The following is a 25694-nucleotide window of genomic DNA, read 5'->3' as shown; positions in this document are numbered from 1 at the left end:
CTTTGACTTTACTCTGGGGTATCAACAACAGCCCTTTTACGCAAAAAGAGACACTAAAAGCAGACATCTGACTGCGTGTCCTGGGGCAGGAGATTTCTCCTCTCTGGGCATCAGTTTTCCCATTTGGAAAAGAAAAGGGTCTGACTGGGGGATTTCCAAAGTTCCTTATAAGATGAGCATCCTGATAAGAAAACTATACTCCAGTAGTCTAGAACCCCTAAGAAAAGAAACAAGTGTAGCCAGGAGGTAACAGGGACAGGACAAAACAGCACAGTCACTTTGGGGAAACCCGGACCTGAAGTGTTTTTTTGGTTTTCCAACTTTTCCTCTGCCAAATATAAAAATAGGCAGCTACTTCCGAGGAACTCTCAAAAAGAATTTAATTAAATAAAATCAATGAAAACAATGCTTTGTTCTCCCACAAGTGGCTCAGGAGTAGCCCGTTAGAGACACTTTCTTCCCTGCGGGCCTGATGTCAACAGCCCAATGCTTAGGCCCAAACAAAGGCCTCTTGGCACAGGGATGAGAGGCAAAACATCTAAGTCTCCACAGTTGGCCCTATTCCAATCTGAGGGAAAAGGGGCAATGAGGAGAGAGAAATAACTAAGCTTAGGAAAAGGCTAGGAGAAGAGTCAAGGATTACTAAACCTAACTTTTCTCAAATGAATAAAGAACTCTTGAAAGGGATAATGGAAGTGTACAGCTTTCAATCTGAATTACTTTCTTTGTTTAACTCTGTTGTGCCTATGGCTGCTGACTTTTACACCAACCCCAGAATCCTGGTTTTGCCTCTGGTTCCTGGCAAGGCCTGGGGGCAGTGTGGGAGTGGGGAGGCCCCTCCTCAAGTGCTCTCTCTTTCCAATTTCACTTGGTTCCAACTCGGACAAGTGGCTGCACCTTTCAGTCCTCCGTTTCCTGCTTGTAAAATAAGAGGATTCACTAGATCCCCTTCTGGATCCTCAGGAGCTGTGGTTTAGGGCTGAAAGCCCTCCAGTTCTCCCCAGGAACAGGTTTCATTGCCGGGGGTGCTGGCAGCAGGATGGCTCAGCGGCACACTCTGAGGGCAGGCCTCCATTCCCGCGCACACCAACCACCCACTCTCACAACCTGAGGGGCTTGCTTCTGCCCCCACACCATCACCTGTGGGGCCAATCCACCCACGTCACCACTGCCGGAACAGGTCTGATTAACTAGAATTTGCCAAGCTGAGCAGGGCATATGAAAGCAAAGAAAAGGCAAAACAAACGAGAGTGCTCTCCTATCTGGACCTCAGAATTTCTCCCAAACTGATAGAACTGAAGATACGACCGTCCCTCCTCAGAACAAGAGGCCTTGGCTAGACTTGCTTGTAAAAACATGTAACAAGCCCCAAGCCAAAAGGGGCCAGCGACAACCCGGGTCGGCTAGACGCAAGAGAAGGACCTACAAGGCACAGTGCAAGCAAAAGGCCAAGAAGACCGAGACCGCGCCGGGCGCTGTTTAAATTGGACCGTTCTTTCTGCAGGCTGGGGAGGCGCTCGCGATCTCCCGGCAGGGGCGGTCGCCAGAGTGCAGGGACAATGGTGCGCTAGGCACAGGCTTTTTGGGGAGGGGAACCCACGGACCCTTCATTCAGCCCGGGTCTTTAAGACGTGCGGTGGAAGTGAGGGGCTGTCCTGGTCCCATCAAGTAGCGCACCACGGCCGGGGACAGGCTTTTGGCCTGGGGTAAGCTTTCTGTAACTGCTTTCGTGTTTCGTTTCCCCCTTCTGCAGTCTGGCAGTTTGGTGCGACGGCCAAGGGGTACCTTTTCAACGTCTCTATCGTCCTCCTCCGGCCAGGGGCGCCCTGAGCGCCGCTCCCTCCCCCGCGGCTGCAGACAATGGCCCGGTGCCGCAGGGAGGCCCTTCCAGGGCCCTCGAGGCGCTGGTATCCCGGGGCAGAGCGCACGTGCGTTTGTTTTGGTGCCTGAGCCCCCACCCCCGCCGCAGGCCTCAGTTTCCCGGTCTGCAGATCCGGCCGTGGGGACGCCGGACTCCGGAGTCCGCCAAGCGTCCCACACCTTACCGACCGTGCGGAGAAGAAAGCGGGGCTCCCGGGGGGCGAGCGCACGTGGGTTTGTTGTGGGTCCGCAGGCTCGCGGAGCCCAGGGGGAAGCCAGGGCGGTCCCTGGGCCGGGACCAACGCGCAGACCGACACCCCGGCCCAAACGGTGACCGGCCCGCGGGCGAGAAGGCTGAGGCGGCGCCGGCCACCGGCTCCGCGCGCCCCGCCGCCCTGCCGCTCGGCGCCCCTCCCGCGCCCCTCCGCCCGGGCCCCCCGCCGCGCCGCCGCCCTGAGCACCCCTACTCACTCTCTGCGCGCTCGGCCGCCCGGGCTGCGGCTGCTCCGCCCGCTCCGCGCCCTCGCGGGCCGGCTGCCGCTCCCTTTGTTAGCGCCGGGCAGTGCCCCAGGCGTCTTCCCCAGCCCGGCCCTGCCCCGCACTCCCCTCCCCCAGGTGCCGCCCGACTCCGCTCCCTGCCGCCGCAGGGGAGCCCCGCCGCTGGGAGCCCGGCGCCAGATCCCGGCAGGAGGGTCCGCCAGGGACAGTGGGGGACCGGGGCTGAAGGGTGGAGGGGACGGCGAAGGAGGGGAGAAGAGCGCGGCAGAGGGGCGGGGGAAGCGACGGTCTCCATTATGCAAATAGTCGGGCCGACAGGGTGGGTCCCCAGTCAAACGGCGCCCCAAGCCCCCTGTCGTGGCCCTCCGGAGGGTCGCTAGTAAGCAGGTCTCCGGATGAGGGGTGCCGGGTGAGCGCACCGCGGGATGCTGGGACCCAGCCTCCAGCTGAGGAGGCCGGACGGAGGAACAGGGGGAGGGGCGACGCGGCTGGGCCGGGGTCCCCAAATCCTGGCTCACCTCCCCAGTCCGCAGGTCCCAGAGGATTAAGCCGACACTCTCTCGGGCTTTTCAAGCGGTAACTATAAATCCTAGCTCTGCTACCACTGGCTGCGTGACCCTGAGGAAGTCAATTAACCTCTCTGAACTATTCCTATGTACAATATGAAAATACATAATCTCCTTCACGGGGTTTGACAAGAACCTCCCAACCGCAGGCGGGGCGCGCACTAAGTGCTTTCAAGCCCCGCAAATACAAAAGGGGAGTGTGGGCCTGAGCTGTCTGCAGGCTGGGGGGGGTGGGGGGGGTGGGGGGGGCGGGAGGGGTGCGGGAGGCCTGAGGGGGTTGGTGTAGGAGCGAGACTCCTTCCATTCACCGAGGCTGATCTGGGACTTCTATGGGGAGGCGAGAGAAAACGGCAGGTTAAGCAAGAAACACAGCTGTATACTTGGGATACAGGCCCCAAGGATCACTGGACTGAAAACCATCCTACAGGAGGGCCAGAAGCACCCTTGGACTGCCCCCCCAGTCCCCAAAGACAAGATGTGACCGCCAATAGCAATAATCATCTCCCGAATGTATTTTGACCACCCACTTGGCACCAGGCTCCGTGCTTAGAGGGAATGGCGGAGTGGAAGGTAGTCTGGGTCCTCTGGGGACACAGTGGGGAGAAACACAACCAGTGCTTGAAGCCCAGACACAGAACTCTGTCTCCAAATTAAGGTGACCACTCCCCACCACCCACTTGAGAAAGGAGAGATCACATCCTCATCTCAACTCCATCACCCTTCTTCCAAATACTGTTTACCCCCTTCCCAGATCCTGGACCCCTCCTGCTACACCTTGGGCCCTTCCCAACTCCTGAAGGAGCATTACTGCTCAGTTCAAAGAGCCCGAGTTGGCTGGGGGGCCAAGCAGAGTGAATTCAAACCTCTCTGACCAACTAGCTGTGTATTGGTTTGAGTTCCTCAACCTCTATGAGTTTCTTTGACCCTCTTTCCTCTTCTGTATGGTGGAGATATTAATGACAGTGTTGTTTTCAGGATTATGTGAAACAATCTCTATGAAGCCCTTAGCTTAGTATCTGGCATATAGAAGGTGCTTGTAACAGTAAAATGTATGCGTGAAAGAGTGGAAGCAGACAAATTCATAAGACTGTTTCTGGAACAGTGCCATATTGAAGATTTCAGACTTTATTCTTGGAAAATTGGAAACTCTTAAAAGATTTTATGCAGGGGCATGGCATGCCTCCTTGTGTTTGATACTCATTTTTCTGACAGCTTACTGGAAAATGGATGGCAGGAGCAAAGACTGTGAGCATAGAGCATAAAGACCAGCTTTCAAGCTGACATCCATGGAGATATAATAGGAACTGAGGCAATGACAGCAGGAATGAAAAAGAGACATGCAAATAATACCTATCATTTGGGGACCAAAAGTGCTTTGCCTTATTCTATTGTCTCTCCTGGTCATAAGATGGCCTTAGCCCCACTATATAGAGGAGAAAGTTGAAATCACCAAGAAAAATGGAAGAGCAAGAATTTGAGCCCTCTTCCACATTAATGGAATGCCTTAATCATTTCCTCCCTCCGAATCACTTTTGTGTCAACACTACTTAGGAATCAAGAACAAGGGTACTCAGTCAAAAGAGCATGGGACTCTTGATCTGGGGGTGATGAGTTCAAGCCCCATGAGTATAGAGCATAGAGATTACTAAAAATAAATAAGTAAACTTAAAAACACAAAAATGAAGAACAAGAAACAGAGGAGAGGCTTTTCTAGAAGGTACTCCAGTCTCCATTCCACAGTACTCTTTTTAAGGAGAAATACAGCAATACAGCCAAATTTTGGAGAAAACAAAGGAAGAGGCTCACTCTGGATTCCTACAGGCCCCCGATGACCAGAGATGATAAGAAAAGCCCAAGAAGTTTCTGGGGCTGAGGCAGATGAGTGGGCAGGTAGGGAAGATGTCCAGGGTGAGAGCAGCTATGGAGCCCTTCCCTTTGGGGAAGGGAAGGCTCCTCCCTCCAGGTTGCAGTTGGGGCTTTCTGAACTGTAAGTGAGAGACAGGAGGCCTGTCCTCCCCAGCCTGCTGAGGAGGATTCCCCACACATTGCCTCTGGGGCCCCTCCCTTGACAGCCTATTTTTCTTTGAAGTATAGATATCTAATTTCCCTCTGGACACTATCTCCAGCACCCCACCCCTCATGAACTCGGTGCCTTTCTCGTCATCATTTTAGGCAGTTTACTGGCTAATATAAATAATGCGCTACTTTATAATGTCCATTTACAACAGTCCACGCACAGACAGTACTTTCATAGTGCTCTTGAATCAGAGGTAGTGTTATTACACAGTCTTGTAGGGAATAAAGAGAGCACAGGCCATTGAAAATATCCTCCCAAGAGGATATTTTCATCCCACTCTAGATGTTCTTCCTCATCCCACTTTAGATGTTCACATAGAACCTTCAACAGCCCCCAAGTTTCTTCTCTGCACACCTTCAGCACCCATTGTCGAATGTAAGAGTGGGCTCAGGGTTAAAGGAACAGCCTTAGGCTCTGTCTGCACCCCCTAACTTGGGCCTCACTGCTCTCAGCTTCAAGGATAAAGATACCTATACACAGCTAAGTCTATGGAACCCAAGTCAGAAAATAGAAATAGAATCACAGCTTCTCTAGGAGAACAACACTAGGGGGCAGACGTTGGACACCAGAGACAGGCCTCATGGGAGGACCACAGCCACAGGACAGGGAACTGGCTGGCCAGACCATGCCTAGTACAGCAAGGAGTACAGCCCCAAGACCTCAGAGTGCAATATGGGTATAGTGTGAGCAGGCATGGTGGGAGAAAGGGACATACAGTGTGGGCACAAATGTCATTTGACTGCGCTTTGCCCAATCAACTTCAGTGTCCAGTCCTGTCCTAGGAGACACAAGGAGAAACCAAGTCTTAATTCTCAAATCATTTATGTTTTAGCCAAGTATCTTTGGTTCATAATAGTAATAATTGCCATGTACAGAACATCTCCAGTGTGCAAGGCAATCTATGTGCATGTTCTCTTTTAATCCTCACTTGGAGGAGGGGTTATCATTGTAGAACCCTGGTGTACCTAAGTCCTCTTAGGCTACTCCTCTTGTTCTTGCCTTAAGGCCAATCTTAGCATGATATTAATGTACGGGAGGCAAGGAGATGGCTACAATCTCATTCCAAGACCATGAAAAAGCAAGAGATCTTTCCTGCAGGTTTCTTAAGGAGACAAAATGGGGTCACAACAAACATCAAGATACAAGGCTTCCTAGATATCTGCTTACAACATCCCTTTCTCTGATGTTCTACTTCTGACCTCACCTTCTTTCATTTCTCCACCTGCCTCCTCAGCCTCCCTTACCCTCCCATGATGCTCCTCCAGCTCCTTCGCCCCTCCCAAGTCCTTCCCTCTAGAGGTCTCCCTGAACTTGAACTAGCCTCTCTCCATGACAACAAAAGGTGTGAGAAAAAGAGTGAGCAGCTGCAGAAATAAATAAATAAAGACGATGCACATGAATAAAGATCTTTATGAATGGCTTACATATACATTACTCCACTTGAGCCCTCTGCAGACTCACAAAAACCTGTGAGGTGTGTATGGCTCCTTGTTATCCCCATTTACAGATGAGAAAACTGAGGCTCAGAGGTAAAGCAAGTTGCCTAAAGTCCATCAGTGAGTGTTGAGCCGTGCCCTGAAACCAAGGCCTCTTTCCTTCCTACCACCTATGGCCCAGGACTGCAAAAGCCTAGAAGGGAGCATCAGACTGTCAGTAACACTTCACAGGTGGCAGTCGGCTTGAACTGACGCCCTGGAGCCCCAGGGCAGGACTCAGAAGCTAGGCCCAGGAAATGACATTCACTAGCACTGGAAGGAAGTGCAGAGGCAAAAAGGCTCAGAAATCAAAGATGCTTATAATAAATTCCCTCAAAAAGATCCAGGAAATTGGCTTCTCTCAAGGGACTTCTATCAGTAACCAAAGTGGAAGCTGCCTCTTGTGTATTTATTACCTGAGGATGGCCTTCAGAATGATATGGTAATGGTCAGGCTTTGTGCAAGAGCCTGTGTGAGGCAGTGAAAGGTCTCTGAAATTAACAAATGTTTTGGCGGGAAAAGAATCATTATCTGATGGCTGTTGGTGATGTCTCCCAAACCTGCCTCTGTAGGGTCTCATGTTTTTAAGAAGCTATTGTTAATTGTTGTTGTTTTCTAAATTTACAGATCAAGTTTGCTTTAGGAAATTTAGAAAAATCAGAGAGTTCTAAAAAAGCAAGGGGGAAATATTGTCAGCCCATCAGCCACAGGCAGAATTAACCTTTTGGCCTATTTTCTTCTAGTTATTTACTATATATTTTTCTGCAACTTCCCATGGTCGAGATCATCATCTATATAAGTGATATCCAGGTTTCCCCCCCCCCACGGAGAGTAAAACATAAGCATTTCCTATATGTATGTCATAATAAATTTATTCATTCACATCAGCCCTTATTAGATGCAAAGCAAACATTCTTAGTCAAGTTGCTAGTAGTGTATTGTACAATTTGTTGGCTGTACGAGAGACCATTTAGGGACTAAGAGTACTTACTGGAGTCAGGCTGCCTGGGTTTGAATCCCGATTCTGCCACATCCTAGTTGTGTGACCTCAAACAAGTTAATTAGCCACTCTGTCTCCATCTCCCAAACTATAAAATGAGGATAGTAGTATCTACATCACAAAGTGTTCTAAAGACAAAATGAGTTAATTACATGAAAAGAGCTTAGAATACTAGATGTCATGGTAAGCACTAAGTAGTAGCTATTAGCAATATATGGTGTATGTGGTTGCATCATAAATTATCAACTGTTCTCCTACAGGTAGACATTAAGGTTGCTTTCGATTCTTCCACTATCATAAATAGCCCTATAAACCATTGACTGCACGCATCAGGGGAGGAAAGATAGATTAAGACTCTGCTGTGAAAACATTTGAGTGCCAAGATAAGGTATTAAGAATTAAGAAATTCAGGATAAATGACCCAGGAGAAAAACTCACCTTGGAAGGAGAAATCCAATCAACTTGAAGAGGTGACATTTAATTCTATGTGGCAGACATTTGTTGAGCTCTGTGGGCCAGAATGGGTCTAGGCCAAGTAAGGAAGCACAGAAAGGAACAGGAGACACCAAGATGAACAAGAGATAGGCCGATCTCTCCAAGACCTTCAGCCAGTTACAAAAATGTCACAGCTGTTATGTCCAGGACTAAACTTCCACCGTGACGTATTTCTACATTATCACCTATGTGGACAGGGATTACAAAATGCCTCATTCCAAATGACCAATACAGCAGAAAGTATTGTTAATAAACAATACAGAAAGTACAAACTCAGCCAGTCCTCCCTTCATGCCCTCATTGAGAAGGCTGGATCAAGAATGCCTTTTTCTTGGGGCTCCTGCGTGGCTCAGTCGGTTAAGCATCTACCTTCAGCTCAGGTCATGATCCCAGGGTCCTGGGATCAAACCCCACATTGGGCTCTCTGCTCAGTGGGGAGCCTGCATCTTCCTCTACCCCTCACCCCACTCATGTACTCTCTCTCTCTCTCATTCTCACTCTCTCTCAAATAAATAAAATCTTTCTTAAAAATGCCTGTTTCTCAGAAGTGTTGTGACCCCCAGAGATGGCATTCATGAAGCTTTTCATATAGTGTCTGGTACATGGAAGAGGCTCAAAAAACAAATAACTGAGAGTTACTGAACACTTGCCAAGTGTCAGGCGCTATGTAAAGTACTTTCGAAACATTCCATCATGGAACACTTGCAGCCACCCAAGGTCGAGAGGATCGATTTTATTGTCCATACTTCATAGTTGAGGAAACAAAGAAGTAATGACTTCTCCAGGGTCACACAAGGAATCAGCAGTGAAGCTAGATTCTTAACCAAGGCATCTGATGAATTACAGCAAGCCGACAGCCAGGGTTGAATTCTGGTGGGGTAGACATTCAAAGGATCATGTCCTTGCTCACTGGGCTTCACCAGCTTCTCTCCAAAGAACTGACGTTTCATGAGACAAGGTACACAACACAGAGTGTCCTGGTCTCTGAGTCAGCAGGCCTGAATTCTACCCCTGGCATTCGCAATTCAGATTGCAGAAATCAGATCAAGTACTTCCCCTTTGCTAGTCTGTGAAATGAGGCCACTTGGACAAATTAGTTGTTTCCCAACCAAACGGATCTTTTAAATCACACGCAGAAATAATTTAAAATATAAATTCTGTTATAACCCCAACATTTCAGTGGTTCGGGGGTCAGAGCTTGGGTATCTGTAATTGTTAGCATGGTCCCTAGGCAGTGTTGACGATGGCAGGATTGGCAGATGAATCTAAAAGGTTCACCTAAGGCTCTTTCTAACTTGTCCCAGAGAAGTTCCTCCAACAGGATAAAAAGCCACCAGTTGTACTCCATACCCAGAGGAGCCCTCTCTCCCAGCATCACCCTGAGTGAGGGACCCTCTGCCAAGGCCTCAGACATGGCTGCAGCCTCAGCCCCGTTCTTGGTGACCATCATCACCAATAATTAACGGGCCACCAACAGCTGGACAATACTCTTTGGAAAGAGCCACATTTCCCCATCACTGGCATAGCTCCTAAAGGTCAAATGTCTCCCAGAAAGCTGCATGAGCTTTCCAGCCCCTCCTCATGTAGGGTACAACACAAAACCGTCAGTGGCTTCCTGGGAGAAACCTGAGAGGACAGTGGCAGCTTCATCCTGCCGGAAGTCAGTGCGGGCATTGGAGATTTTAATTCACCATAACCAGTTCTGCTAAGGTCCAAGTGTGTCCACAATCAGATAGGCATTTGAGGAGCACTGACAAAGCTCAGGGCAGGAAGTAGCCTCCGAACAATGCCACATGACCCATTACAGCCTTCCTTTGCTGATAACATAGAGAGCTCAACTGTCAAGTTCAATTAGCAAGCAGGGGGTCTATAATGAGAATAACATCCTGTACCTCTCAACTAAAATGGCTCAGAGCACGGCAGAGTCATGACCTGATGGCTTCAGAGTAACTCCATCCAGAAGTGAGGGACACCAGGGCAGGCCCACCGAGGCCGAAGATTTATATGTGTCCCTGAGGGTTTGGAAGAGGGGGAGTACAGGCACCTGTGTTAAATATATACCATTGTAGTTAAAGGGTTGTATCAAATCAGCTTGGGGTCCTAGCAAATGAGCTGTAATCTCAGGGAGCAAGGATTCCATCTTTCACCCCTCTTTGGCCAGTTCCTCTGTGAGGCCTTTCTCAAACTCACAGAAAAGATGGAGAGTAGGAGACTCACTTCCTGGCCCAAAACAGAAGCACACTTCCTAAGTCCACATTCAGAGGGAACTAACTATATGGGAGAGATTTTTATTTGTAGAATCTACAAATTTATTTGTAGATTATTTATTTGTAGTCTCTAGGCCTCAGTTGATGGCTGGGTTAAGAAGGAAGGGGCACAGTGCAGATGCTTGATTTTAATCTACCCCCTTTAAAATGTGTTCCTCACTTAACGGGTCCCAAGGTGCTTGGCTATACATCTTTCGGTTGATCTCTATTTTGCAGGTAAATCAACTGAGGCCTAGAGACTCAAATGACCCAGCAAAGATTACCTAGCTAATAAGTGGCAAAATCTGGACTAGAGCCTACATCTTCTGACTGTTAAGAGATGCTAATAAGGGGCCACAGGGCAGCTCAGAAAGTATAGAGAGAACCGGAGACTTGAAAAGCAGAAACTGCTGTGGGCCAGCCTCCCATAAGGAGACCCCTGAGAGGAATCAGGCCCTGCTCATTACTTTCTGTCTCCTCAGAATGGTCAGGGATCATTAGGCTGGTTTTCAGCCTGTCTTTTCAAAGGGCTAAGAAAAACATAGAAGGTGATAAATGGAGCTGGTAGAGAACGGCCAGAAGCGTGGTGAAATGTTATTGTTTCTGCTGGGAAGAAGGAAGTCACTCAGCTGAGATAGCTTCATGTGAGCCTAGACCCCTGATGGTACATTTCCTTCACCACAGCATTTTTGAGGGGTCCTTACTGCTTCAGAGATCTGATGAGTTAGAAATCCTAATTCTCAGTTATTGATTACTGAGGTGAAATGGAGCATGTCAAGATTAGGATCGGGATATTCCAGAAAGATCTGAGAGATAATGACTTCCTCAAATGACTGCCCAGCCAACTGCACTATGCCGTCCTTAATCCTCACAAAGACCCGGGTGTGTGCGTCATTACCAGCATTTACAAAAGAGATAACCGAGGCTTAAGGGGTTTCAATAATTGGCCAAAGGCCACGTGCCTTGTAACTGGCAAAGCTGGGGATTGAACCAACGCGTTTAAAACTTCAAAGCCACTCTGTAACCATCGTGCTCATCATCAGTTTTTCCTTGGAGATGAGGTAATGTGAGGCTGGCCTGACTCCCCTCCTCATTATCCCTGCCTCTAGCGCTGGCTTGGACTTCAGTTCTCTGAAATGTCCCCTTTGTCTCGCTCTGCATACATGAACACAGCCCCTCCTCTAAAGTCCAATTCAACCCTGAACATCTGCAGGAAGCTTTGAGTCCAAAACCATTTCTTCCTTCTCGAAAGTCTTAGAAACAATTTCGGAATTTCCCAGGACTGGATCAGAGAGCCAGAGGCCAAAGGAAGGTCTTGTACTGGTGACTGCTCCTCACCATCTGAGAAGAAACTAAGGTAATACTGGAGGTTTTACTGCATTCGTTGAATGTCAAAGATTATCCCCTTTCCTTCATGAGGAAAAGAGTGCCAGACTGGTAGCGAATCCTCTCCTGTGTCGCCCAGGGACAGAGCCCAAAGCAAAATCCGATTTATTTCACCCTCCCTGCCATCAGTTTAAAGGCATTACTGAGTACTCCTTGCACACTATCTCTTAGGAGTGCAAGGCGGCAGGGGCCAAGGCCCCAGCCCTGCAGGAGGTTACCAGTGGGAGAAGCAAGAGGCACGGCCATGATGGAACAGCTCAAGACTTTTACGATCCAGAGCGAAGTGCGGCAAACATCATAGTACAAGAAGTATCCTTGTTTTGTTCACTCCTCCGTCCCCAGTCCTTAGAATCGTTATAGGGGCTGGAATTGAATTCCAGGGCACCCAAGAAATAGCTGAGCAATCTTGGGCAAGTACTTAACCTCTCTGTGCCTCAATTTTCCCATAGTAAAGCATGCATAGTACTATAAAGATGAAATGAGAGAATCCATGGAAAGTACTTTAAAAGTGCCAACACGGAGTAAATACTCAAAGGACATTAACCATAACTATTATTCTAAGTAATTACATTATTAGAGAAGAAATTAGTATTTGATGAGGATGTATATACATACATATGCATATTTGATATGCTATCAAATTATATTTGATGAATAAATGAGTGAATGATGGAATGAAATGAATGAATGCAATGGGAATCAGAGAGAGAAGGGATTTTTGCAGGCTGAAGTGCTCAGAGCGGGTGTCCTAGTGGAGGCCAGACCTGAGCCAGGCATTTAAGAAAGTGAAAGATCTGAGCAAGAAGAAACAGAAAGAAAAGAAAAACATTTACACTTCTAGAAGATCTCTTAAACAAAGACTCAACATCTAAAGATGTTTATTAAAGTGTTATTTTTTTTCTGTAAAATACTGGAAATAACCTAAATAGCCACTGAGGAAATCAAATACAATTTGATGAATCTGTAAAATATATTACTTTTGTAAGGGCCTATTTAGCCAAAGCAGTTCCATCCTGACCCTGCCCCCCACCACCTCTTCAGGGAATTTACTTAAAAACAAGTCCCTGAAACTAGTCCCAGGTAACAAAGCCCAAATACAAGGGTAGGTCAGGCCAGGTGGAGGTATCCAATCAGTGGGGGGGCACACTGTCTCCCTAGCTACCAAGGAGTATGGGCCCCGCCCTTTGGGCGCCAATTCTGACCAAGGTGATAGGCTAGTTCAATTATCTACTATAGGGTAAACTGTAATTCAATTGGTCACTTATGTGTGACCTAGCAGGACTGTGCAGCTTGCTCTGTGTTACAATCTCATTGGTCACCTGTGTGTAGCCAGGCCCAACCACATGGCCTTTGCCCTTAAAAGCTAGTCTGTAAAGAAGAGAGAGGTCGCCCTCTCTGTAAGGGGCAGCCCCGACCGGTCTGTTTGACAGTCGATTTGATTCTTGATGCTTGGCGCAAAATAAAGCTTTGCTTGACCTTCACTTTGCATCAGTCTCACTCCTTTGACCATGGACCCATTATGGGGGAACCCAACACTTTTAAACCATTAAAATGACATTTTCAAACAATAGTGGATAACAAGTATGTTCAGATTATAAGAGTCAAAAAAAACACCACACATTATATATAATTTCAAATAAGTAAAAATACCATTTGCATATGAAAAGAAAGGAAATCATCAAAATGTTGAAGGAAGGAATATGGATAATTTTGTTTCTTTAAATATTTCCTAGTTCTTTAACTGCCTCCAGTGGGTGTGCACTATTTTAGTAATTGTGTTTGGCTTTAGTTGTGGTAAAATACGAAATTTGCCATTTTAGCCATTTTTACACGTCCAGTTCAATTAACAATATTTTTTGGAGTCTTGTATTTTTCTTGGGTGAGCAAGATTCCCAGGCCTGGACTTTGCTCACACTGCCATCCTGTCAGAGTGGCCCCCCAGATGCTGAGCAGAAACATGGCCACAGCTCATGCCCGAACACCCCAACCAATGCTGTTGCCCTGGAAAACACCATTATGCTTTTGGAGCATGTAACTGCCTGCTGAGGGTTGGCACTTTGGCCCTCCTGTGTGGAGAATTATTCCTCCCTGAAGTCAGGGTGTTACCAGGTTTGTCATGTCTGGACAATGAGCGGCCTCCCCCATCCCCAGGCCTCTTCATTTTATCTCTGATACTGCTCCACACAAATGCAACTTTCCGCCATTTCCTCCAGCGCTCACACAAATGGGACAGCAAGTGCAGAAGGGCGGGGGAGAGTTTCCCCCTCAGGCTCCAGAATCCCAAAAAGTTCCCCTGTGCCTCCTGGAAAGTATACAAAGTGAGGATGTAGAATCTCTTCACCTACTTCTGAAGGCTTGGCCTCGTGCTGCAGCTTGCATAATGAATCACCTCATGAGTTAGAACACCTTGTGAAATAGAAGTCTGGCCAGAGGGAAGAGCTACCCGGCCTCAGGCCTGTGTGTCTTTTACATGCCCACATCTAAGGGGAAAATGCTCATCTTGAGGTCGCTCCTCAGTTTCCCTACAATTCCACCACTTCTTATAATCATTCTCTTCCTCTTCTGTTTTATGAGTCTAATTCATTTATTCAATGATCATTATTTACTTCTTCCATATACCAAGGACTATATTAGGGATGAGATACTGCCACCAAAGATAACGGCAATAATCTTCACTGCCAAGCCCTGTGCTGAAAAGCTGTACCTGCACTATCCCATCTAACCCTTAAAGCAACTCCACAAAGCAGAGACTGTACCCCCATTTCACAGATTACAGGACTCAAGCTCAGGGAGAATTAGACACTTGCACAGAAGCACTTCCGGGTAAAGGTGGTAAAATAACTCTAAAAATTAGAACATTTCTCTTTCCCAATATTTAACACACACACCAAACAAACAAACAAACAAACAAAACCCACCAGCAAAAGTAAAAACAACAAAACAGCAAATGAAATTATCAGTAATTTCTACTAACACACACCTACCAGACCATGCTGTCCCACAGATAATAGCTATACACTCTGAATAAAATATGAATAATAACAACCTAAAGGCACAAGAGAACAAACAGAAGTAAACAGAATCTGGAGGGGAGTCAAGTCTTAGAAGAATGTCATGGCAAGGGGTGGGTTACCTATTTTTGTAGTTTTCAGCCTGCAAAAAGGCTGAAGTCAGCACCATGTGGGGTGGCTAAAACTTAAATTTTAAAAAGTCTACAGTCCTTCTGTCCTAAAGAACCAGAGGACAGAATATGCTAGAAAGCAAGAAGAAAGGGGAAATAGGGGAAAGGAATGATCCAAAGAAAGAGAGCCCCAAATTCTGTATGTAAACAGTGACCAAGTTTCTGTTCAGACCCCAAACCAATCAAGCATGACAGACTCAAAGTAACCAAGCCAAAGACAGGGGAGATGAGCTGAGTTGAGTTGTATCCCAAAGGACAGCTTTGACGTTTGGATCTATCTAAGTTTATTTGCTTCTTAAACAAAAAAAGTCAACTCTCTCAGAGAACTACAAAAGGACATAGAATCTCTATAACATCAAATTCCTAATGCCTAAGACAGAATTCAAAACGAGTCAACATACAAAGAACCAGGGACTATAACTCAGGCTGAAAAGACAATCAACTGATACCAACCTCACTGTGATCCAGATGTTTCAGTTAGATAAGGATTGCCAGGCAGCTGTTAAATTATGTTCAGTGGGAGATAGTCCAAGATGGCGGAGGAGTTGACCTGAATTTTGTCTGGTCTCAGGAATTCTGCTAGATAGCTACCAAATCATTCTGAACACCTGCAAATTCAACTGGAGATCTAAGAAATAATAGCTGCGACTCTACAAATAGGAAATTGACCACTTTCTGTAAGAATGACAAGACAGAAAAACTCATCTCAAAAAAGAGAACAAGAAGGAAGTACTGACTGCCAGGGACATAACAGGTATAGATATAAGTAAGACGTCAAAATTAGAGTTCAGAATAATAATTACAAAGGTATTAGTGGGCTCAAAAAAAAGCATAGAAGACACTAGAGAAAATTAAAGACCTGGAGAAATTAAAGAACTAAAATCTACTCAAGATGAAATTTAAAAAGCTATTAATGAGGTACAGTAAGAAGTGGAGGCTCTTACTGCTAGGATGAATGAGGCAGAAGAGAGAATTAGTGATATAGAAGACCAAATGATGGAGAATAAAGAGCTGAGCAAAAGAGAGATAAACAACTATTTGATCACAGCAGGAGAATTCAAGAGATAAGTGACACCATAAAGTGAAACAATATTAGAATAGTTGGGATCCCAGAAGAAGAAGAACAGGGAGGGGGTGGGGAGCAGAAGATGTATTGGAGCAACTTATAGCAGAGAACTTCCCTAATTTGGGGAAGAAAACAGGCATTCAACCCCAGGAGGCACGGAGAGTCACCTTCAAAATCAATAAAAATAAGTCAACACCTTGACATATAATAGTGAAACTTACAAATCTCAGAAACAAAGAGAAAATCCTGAAAGCAGCTTGGGACAAGCAGTCTGTAACCTACAACAGTAGCAAAATTAGATTGGCAACAGACCTATCATAGAGACCTGGCACATCAAAAAGGACTGGCATGATATATTCAGGGTGCTACCAAAACTTAAACAGGAAGAAATAGGGGCACCTGGGTGGCTCAGTGGGTTAAGCCTCTGCCTTCGGCTCCGGTCATGATCCCAGGGTCCTGGGATCGAGCCCCACATCAGGCTCTCTGCTCGGCAGGGAGCCTGCTTCCTCCTCTCTGTCTCTGCCTGCCTCTCTGCCTACTTGTGATCTCTCTCCCTCTGTCAAATAAATAAATAAAATCTTAAAAAAAAAAGGAAGAAATAAAAACCTTGAACAGAATAATAATCGGCAAGGAGATTGAAGCAGTCATCAAAAGTCTCCCAATAAACTAGAGCCCAGGGCCAGATGGCTTCCCAGGGGAATTCTACCAAACATTTAAAGAAGAATTAACACCAATTCTTCTGAAGCTATTTCATAAAATAGAAATGGAAGAAAAACTTCCAAACTCGTCCTATGAGGCCAGCATTACTGTGATTCCAAAACCAGAAAAAGATCCCACCAAAAAGGAGAATTACAGACCAATATCCTTGATGAACACAGATGCAAAAACTCTCACCAAAATACTAGCCAGTAGGATCCAACAGTACATTAAAAGGATTATTTACCACAACCAAGTGGGATTTATTCCTGGGCTGCAAGGGAAGTTCAACATCCGCAAATCAATCAATGTGATACAATACATTAATAAAAGAAAGGACAAGAACCATGTGATCCTCTCAATAGATGTAAAAAAAAAAAAAACATTTGACAAAGTACAGCATCCTTTCTTGATGAAAACTCTTCACAGTGTAGGGATAGAGGGCACATACCTCAATATCATAAAAGCCATCTATGAAGAGCCCACAGAGAATATCATTCTCAATGAGGAAAACTGAGAACTTTTGCCCTAAGGTCAGGAACACAGCAAGGATGTCCACTATCACCAATGTTATTCAAATTAGTACTAGAAGTCTTAGCCTCAGCAATCAGGAAACAAAAAGAAATAAAAGGCATCCAAATCAGCAAAGAAGAAGTCAAACTCTCACTCTTCACAGATGACATGATACTCTACTCAGAAAACTATAGAACACTCATGAAAGAAATTGAGGAAGACACTAAAAAATGGAAAAATATTCTGTGCTCATGGATTGAAAGAACAAATATTGTTAAAATGTCTATGCTTCCTAGAGCAATCTATACATTCAATGCAATCCCTATCAAAATACCATCAACTTTTTTCACATAACTGGAACAAATAATCCTAAAATTTGTAGGGAACCAGAAAAGACCCCAAAGAGCCAAAGGAATGTTGAAAACCAAAGTTGGAGGCACCATAATTCCAGACTTTAAGCTCTATTACAAAGCTATAATCATCAAGGCAGTATGGTACTGGCATAAAAACAGAAACATAGATCAATGGAACAGAATAGAGAACCCAGAAATGGACCCTCAACTCTATGGTCAACTAAACTTGTATAAAGCAGGAAAAAATATCTAGTGGAAAAAGGGCAGTCTTTTCAACAAATGGTGTTGGGAAAATTTGACAGCCAAATGCAGAAGAATGAAACTGGACCATTTTCTTACACAATACACAAAAATAGTCTACAAATGGATGAAAAACCTAAATGTGAGATAAGAGTCCATCAGAATCCTAGAGGAGAACACAAGCAGCAACCTGGGATCAAGACTCAGCAGGAAGTCTGCTTTTCCCTCTCCCCCTCACCCTGCTTATGTTCCCTTTTTCACTGTGTCTCTCTGTCAAATAAATAAAATCTTAAAAAGAAAAAAAAATACCTATTCTAATAAAGGATATGCCTTTATTTTTTAAGGGTTGCTTGATTTCTTTTTCTTTCTTTCTTTCTTTCTTTCTTTCTTTCTTTCTTTCCTTTTTTATTTATTTATCTGAGCTAGAGAGCCATGGAAGGGGCAGAGGGAGAGGCAGCAAGAATCTCAAGCAGATTCCCCTACTGAGTATGCAGCCCAACCCAGGGCTTGACCTCACGTCCCTGAGATCAGGACCTGAGCCAAAACCAAGAGTCAGAGGCTTAACTGACTGAGCCACCCAGGCACTCCAAGAATAGGACTTTAACAAAGGAAGAACACAAAGGCGAAAGGATTAGATAACAGTGGGAGATTAAAAGGGATATTACAGTGCTTAAGAGACAAAGCATGTAGCCAAATCCTCATTCGGATCTAATAAATCACTTTGAAAAATAAACATGGAACAGAAGAGATACAGTTGTATATCAAATTATTTTCCTGGACAGAAGACAAGATAATCATAATGAATACTGAGGGAAAGGACATGAAATGTAAAGCAACGAAAGAACAGATGAAAAAGACAATCTAATATAAAAATCCCTGATATCTTGAAAGTGAAAATTTGCAATAATTAAGGAAAGAAACTGTAATATAGAAAAATGTGATAAAGAAAAATTTCTCCAAAGCGTAAGAATTAAGTCTTTTAATCAAAAAGATATGTTGTTTTCCAATAATATTGACAGAAAAAAGAGATATTTAGATATATGCTTATTAAGTTGAAAGATTAGAAAAAAATAAAAAGAAAAAGAATTCTTCAGCTATCCAGAGGAAAAAAAAATAATCACCTAGAAGGGTGAAAAATCAAATTTTCCACTGCAATGCTCAATGGAAGAGGACAGTGGAGTAATGTCTGCAAAGTTCCCAGGGGAAGAAGTGACCCCAACATTACAGCCCATCAAAATGCCATTCGAGTATAAATGCAAAAGGCACACATTCTCAAATATACAAGAACCCAAAGAATGGAGCATGCATGCACGAGCCCTTCTTGAACACACAAGCTCTCCCTGGTCAAGAGTTGACTCGGCATAAAACAACTGTGAAATAAAAATGTGGGGACAAAAACCCTGGTGGTGCACATGAAATCCATTTAAATATAAAGGCAAAGTTAAATAACAGAGAAGTGATGGAACAGAACAGTTGTAAGCTTTACATAGAAATAATACTGACAAGCAAAAACTGATAGGAAGGGAGAAAGAGGTGGGAAGAATTGCCACGGTGCTAGTCTCCTATCTTCTAGCAAGCCATCAGCTGGTGAGATCTAAAATCAAAATATGACAGTTCTAGAAGTATAATGACTCCAACTTTTAATGGTGTTTATCATCGTTTTGCCCCCTCATCTTAGTACAGGAGCCAGATAGCAAGTAGTAATAGCAAACATTTATTGATGTTTACCATAGGCTTATTGCACTAAGCTCTTTACAGATTAATTTATTTAATCCTGTCTGTAACCTCATAAAGTACAGTCTAATACTAGCCTCATTTTATAAAAGAGGAAATAAAACACAAAGAAGTCAGCTAACCACCCAAAGCTAACAAGTCATGGAATCAGAATTCAAACCCCAACATTCTGGCTCCCCAGACTGCGTACTTAGTGCTCAGGGAGCATGTGAAGTGGCAAGGATGAGAGCTCAACATGCTCTAGCTTCTATTTGTTTAAATAAACTGCATGCATCCAAGCACACAGTGCCTGCGTGGGTCAGCACACAGTTGGATGGGCGCAGGCGAGGGTCCTGCTCTCAGAGGGGTTTAAAGGAACTATCCATATCCCAATATCTAATCTGGTAAAGAATCATTTATCTTAATTTCAGCAATCCCTTGAATTTCACTAGTTTGTTGTTGTTGTGTTTTTCTACTTCCAAACAATAGAATATGGAGTATCATCCTCTGGCTAGAATTTTTGGTTTATTGATGTATCGCCCTAACATTCCAATCCACTTGGAATTATTATATTTTTTAAGATCTTATTTATTTATTTGACAGACAGAGATCACAAGTAGGCAGAGAGGCAGGCAGGGGGTGGGGGGAAAGCAGTTTCCCTGCTGAGCAGAGAGCCTGATGCGGGGCTCAATCCCAGGACCTTGGGATCATGACTTGAGGTGAAGGCAGAGGCTTTAACCCACTGAGCCACCCAGGCACCCCCACTTGGAAATATTTCTAATCATGTTTACAAATAATAATTTTATTTCTGAATGGTGGGATTTAGGGGTCATTTATCACTTTCTCACTTGTACTTTTTTGTATAACATATACTACCTCGGTAAAAACAAAGATTTTTGAGAAAAGAAAATGAGAAACTTGTTTACATTCACATAACTTGAAGCTGTGATATGAACTCAAGTCTCAAACACTTTAAGAACCATGCAGTTAGCGCCTGGGTGGCTCAGCTGGTTAAGCGCCTGCCTTTGGCTCAGGTCATGATTCCAGGGTCTTGCTCTCTGCTCAGCGAGAAGCTTGCTTCTCCCTCTCCCTCTGCCCTGCCTCCCCCTGCTTGTGCTCTCTCATTCTCTCTCTCTAATAAATAAATAAAATCTTTTAAAAAAAGAAAGAACATGCACTTACCTACTTTGTTCTCTTACCTCCTACACCCTGGGTGGGGTTAAAGAACCCCGAGTCTTAATGTGCGTAATAACTGCATTTGCTAGAAATTATGGTTCTTTTAAAGTTCTGGACATCAGGTCCAGCAAATATAAGTAGGAAATAAGTGTTTGTGATTATAATAGTCATTATTATTATTCACTGATATTATAGTATGTTATTAGAAATGTTATAATAGAACTAAGTACATGATGGCATGGAAACCTAGAGGAGAAAATCCTGCTAATTCAAAAAGGTAGTCAAAGAAGGCTTCCTGGAAAAGAGGACAGAAGTTGACTTTTAAAAAGTAGGGCTTAGTCAGGTAAGAGAGGAGAATAGTAGGGCATTTCAGGAAAGACAAAGCATGATGGATTAAAATAACTGGTGTGGTTGGATTGAATGTCATGCAGAAACACAGCTGGGGAAGAGGTGGGAAAGGTAAGTCTCTGGTAGATCTGAGATTACCTCTTGTGCCATGCTATGCTAAGGAGCTGACCCTTTAATTAGTCAATGAGGTATTATGCCTCCAGCAGAAAGTATGAATACCCAACTTTTGTATCAACATGGATGGGACTGGAAGAGATTATGCTGAGTGAAATAAGTCAAGCAGAGAGAGTCAATTATCATATGGTTTCACTTACTTGTGGAGCATAAGGAATAACATGGAGGACATGGGGAGATGGAGAGGAGAAGGGAGTTGGGAGAAATTGGAGGGGGAGACAAACCATGAGAGACTGTGGACTCTGAGGAACTAGCTGAGGGTTTGGGAGGGGAGGCAGGTGGGAAGTTGGGTGAGCCTGGTGATGGTTATTATGGAGGGCACGTATTGCATGAGCACTGGGTATGGTGCATAAACAGTGAATTCTGGAACACTGAAAAGAAATTTAAAAAATAAAAAAAATTTAAAATAAATAAATTTCACCTTTCTGGATATCCAAAAAAATAAAAATAATAATAAAAATAAAAAATAATGTCAATGGGGGCCCACCAAAGGGTTTGTTTGAAACAGCAGAGTGTCCCAGGAACATACGCTTTTCTGAGAGCCCCTGGCTGCTATGTGGAGAACTGGCTGGAAGGAACAATTCTGGAGATGGAAAACCGGTTATGGTTGTTGCAACTGTCCCTGTAAGAGCTGATGGGCCCCTAAGGCAGAGACAGAGTCTCAATGGAGACCTGATTGGGACGATGGTTCTCAAAATGTGCTCCATAGACTACTAGGGTCCCTTAAACTCTTTCAGGTGGGCTGCAAGGTCAAAAATATTTTTGCAATAATACAAAGGCAGTATTTGGCTTTTTCACTGTTGACATTTGCACTAACAGTGCAAGAGCAACGATGGGTAACACCTCTGCTGCCTTAGCACAATGAAAAAGACACTAAATCTGTTTGTTAATAGTCTCGCACTCTTAACTTCATCCATTCATAGGGGGAAAAAAGTCAATTCCTCTGCAAAATGTCCTCGATGAAGGAATAACAATGATTAATTTCATTAAATCTCGGCCTCGAGTACACCCCCTTTTAATACTCTGTATGATGCATTAGGAGGGATACTTAAAGCATCTCAGTCACAGAGAAAAATACAATTGTTGCCTCAAAGAAAGACACATTTGCAAGTGAGTTATGAGCTGCACTGACCACTTTTTTAATGGAACACCATTTTCACCTAAGGGGGGAATAAGAAAGAACTGATTAATTAAGGAAATATTTTCTTTAAAAATGAATAAATTGAATCTATCACTTGAAGGGAAAAAACTTCTTCTTGGTTTTATTGTATTTTGTTACTAGTTGTATTTGTTACCAGTAATGAAATTTGAGTTTTTAGGCAAACCGTAGAATCGGGGGTGGGGGGGGGGGTGCCTGGCTGGCTCAATCAGTAGAGCATGTGACTCTTGATCTCAGGGTTGTGAGTTCGAGCCCCAGTTTAAGTGTAGAGATTACTTAAAATTAAATCTTTTTTTAAAAGACTTTATTTATTTATTTGACACAGAGAGAGAGATCACAAGTAGACAGATAGGCTGGCAGAGAGAGAGGAGGAAGCAGGCTCCCTGCTGAGCAGTGAGCCTGATATGGGGCTTGATCCCAGGACCTTGAGATCATGACCTGAACTGAAGGCAGAGACTTAACCCACTGAGCCACCCAGGCACCCCTAAAAATTAAATCTTCATAAAAATTTGAATTTTGGGGAGTGCCTGGGTGGCACAGCTGGTTAAAGCATCCGACTCTTTGTTTCTATTCAGGTCATGATCTTAGGGTTGTGAGATCAAGCCCCACGTCTGGCTCTGCACTCAGCACAGAGTCTGCTTGAGATTCTCTTCCTATCCCTCTATCCCTTTCCCTCTGCCCCTCTACCCTGGGCACTCTCTCTCTCTTTCTCTCAAAATAAATAAATCCTTTAAAAATTAAAAAAATTAATTTTTTTTTAAAGGAATTGGATAACTTTTGCCCAGGGCTGTACTCATCAATTCTTTTTTTTTTTTTTAAGGTCTACACCCAAAATGGGGCTCAATCTCACAACCCCAAAATCAAGAGTCACATGCTCTATTAACTGAGTCAGCCAGGTGCCCCGTATTTACCAGTTCTTAAAGATTTTTCCAATGAGGTGATAGCTATGAGTTGAATTGTTTCCCCCCAAAAGACATGTTGAAGTCCTAATGCCTGCTAGCTGTAAATATGACCTTATTTGGAAACAGGCTCTTTGCACATGTAATCAATTTAAGAGATCACAGCAGATTAGAGTGGGCCCTAACTCCAATCACTGGTGTTCTTATAAGGAAAAAGAGTTTCGCATACACAAACACAAACACACACAGGAATGGGGTGATGTAAAGATGGGGTAGACATTGAGGTCAAGTCAAGTCAAGAAATGTCAAGAATTGCTCACAACTACCCAAAGTTGGGAGATGGGCATGAAAGAGACTCTCCCTCCTGCCTTAAGAAAAAAACCAACCCTGTCCAAACCTTAACTTCAGACCTCTAGCCTCCAGAAATAGAAGAGAATAAGTTTCTGTCATTCTAAGCCATGTGGTGGGTGGCACTTTATTACAACAACTCTAGGAAGCTAATACAGTGATGGTAACACCACATGTGGGTATTTGATACTGTAGAGGAAAGCGTGTCAGCATTTGAAAAATGTGCATAAAGCAGTGAACCAGTATTTCCAAAAGCCCAAGTTATAATATTATAAAATCATGCCTGTAAGAGAGTCATTCAAAGTGTAAAGTAGACTGATACATTGTAATATAACACAGTACAAAGAGTTCAGTGTGAGATCTCAGAATTCACATCACAGTTGACCTTTAAGAAACTATCACTGGTGCTTTGATGTAGTATCAAAGGAAAAGATCTACAATTAGTTAAAAAGTCTGCTTAATCTCCTCTCCCTCTTCCAGCTATTTATCAGTCTAAGGCTGGATTGTTTCCATAGAGTTCAACCAAATAATATATTGCAACAGATGGAATTCAGAAACAGATATGCTAATCCACCTGTCTTCTATTAAGTCCGTCATTAAAGAGATTTGCAAAAAGATGTAAAACAATGCAACTCTTCTCTCTCTCTCTCTCTCTCTTTCTCTCTCTTTTGCTTTGGAAATTGAATTATTTTCATAAAATATTTTATTCATGTTAATATGTGATGGGTCTATTATTATTTTAAATGAATATTTCATCATTTTTCTTTTAATTTCTAATAGCATAAACATCTTTAAATATAGCTCATAGAGATAGAAGCTTTGGGGGATCATTGATGATTTTTAAGAGTCTACAAGAGGGATGCCTGGGTGGCTCAGTCAGTTAAGCATTTGCCCTCAGCTCAGGTCATGATCCTAGGGTTCTGGGATCAAGCACCACGTTGGGCTTCCTGCTCAATGAGGAGACCACTTTTCCCTCCTTCTGCTGCTGCCCCGCCTTGTCCCCCTACCTCCATCAAATAATATATATATATATTTTTTTAAAGAGTTTACAAGAATCCAAAGACCAAAAGTTTTACTGATTTACAAAATAAAAACAATAGGATTGAGCAAATGTTTGATGGAGATCAAGAGACCAGTTTTGGTCTTGTTCCAGAACTATTCTCCTGATAGGGATTATGTCAAGAATAGGCTCTAAAAAAAGATATTTCAATCTGGGAAATGTTGAGTAAAGGTCATCTGAGGAACACTACTAGAACATGTCTCTATGAAAGGAGATAATTGCCCTGAAAGCAGTGCTCAGGATGGACTCTAGGGTTATACCAATGTAAAGGCATAGCAGGAGAGACAGCTGGAAACCAGTCTGAGTCAGAAAAAGAGTATGAAGTGGGGAGAGAAACCTTACAGGGAAGGATGTCACAGAAACCAAGCAAGGCAGAACTTCTGAGCAGGGAAGGGGTCAGTAGCAGCAAAAACTCTAAAGAGATTCAACAGGGTCAGTACTGATGAGCTGTGAGCAGTTCTAGAGGAAGAAGGGAGATCAAGGAGGCACCTGGTATGGTCTGCTCTTACGTAATGAGCTGGAGGTCCGGGAGAAGTGAAAAGAGTCATAGTTTATGGTGGGTGAGAAGAAAGCCAGAGGAGAAGCAGAAATTCAAAAGTCAGAAAAGGGAAGTATAAGCAATAGTATAAGATTCCCCCAAGAAGTCCAGAGGATAAGATTTTCCAGAGCTCAGGAGACAGAAGGGTATAGAAGGCAAGCCTGGGAGGGAGGGTTTTTGAACTGAACTACCTGATTCAAATCTTACTGTTGTCATTTGCTTAAGGGCTAAGCACTGAATGTTTATGACCTCCCAAAAGTCATACCCGGAAACTCTAACTCCCACCAGTCCTCAGATGGTATTTGGATAATTAGATCACAAGTGAAGGTAGAGCCCTTTTGAATGGGATTGGTGCCTTTTAATGAAAACCGGGGAGTCAGCTTCTCTCCCTCTCTCTCCTTATCCGTCCTTCCACCATGTGAAGATACAAGGAGAAGACAGTTGTCTGCAAACCGAAGCAGGTTCTCACCAGACACTGAATCTTCCAATACCTTGATCCTGGATTTCCTAGCCTCAGAACAATGAAAAATAAACATCTGTTGTTTAAGCCACCCAGTCTATGACATTTTGTTATAGCAGCATGAACGGAGACCTAAATAAGGCATCGACAAGCCACTTAACTTCTCT

The 25694-nt window shown here is 44.1% G+C and overlaps 1 protein-coding gene and 1 long non-coding RNA gene across 3 annotated transcripts in view; one reads left to right on the top strand and one right to left on the bottom strand.

Moving 5' to 3' along the window:
* ST6GAL1 (ST6 beta-galactoside alpha-2,6-sialyltransferase 1) overlaps positions 1-3002 on the bottom strand; it is a 117167-nt gene extending 114165 nt beyond the window's left edge. Inside the window, exon 1 of one of the 2 annotated variants that reach the window (XM_032875607.1) lies at positions 2877-3002. The gene's annotated coding sequence lies outside the window, so the exon portion shown is untranslated. Of the gene's footprint in view, positions 1-2331; positions 2553-2876 lie in introns of those variants that run through there. The other variant, XM_032875606.1, reaches the window with a different exon arrangement.
* On the top strand, positions 1176-6386 carry LOC116878270. The gene is made up of 2 exons (XR_004384808.1): positions 1176-1706; positions 6100-6386. It is a non-coding gene; the product is annotated as an uncharacterized LOC116878270 (long non-coding RNA).
* Positions 6387-25694: the final 19308 nt, after the last annotated feature.

The sequence above is a fragment of the Lontra canadensis genome, unplaced genomic scaffold, assembly GCF_010015895.1.
Source record: "Lontra canadensis isolate GAN:19392208 unplaced genomic scaffold, GSC_riverotter_1.0 scaffold56, whole genome shotgun sequence".
NCBI lineage: Eukaryota > Metazoa > Chordata > Mammalia > Carnivora > Mustelidae > Lontra > Lontra canadensis.
The sequence above is the reverse complement of the archived record's forward strand: the minus strand, read 5'-3'. Positions and strand labels throughout refer to the sequence as shown.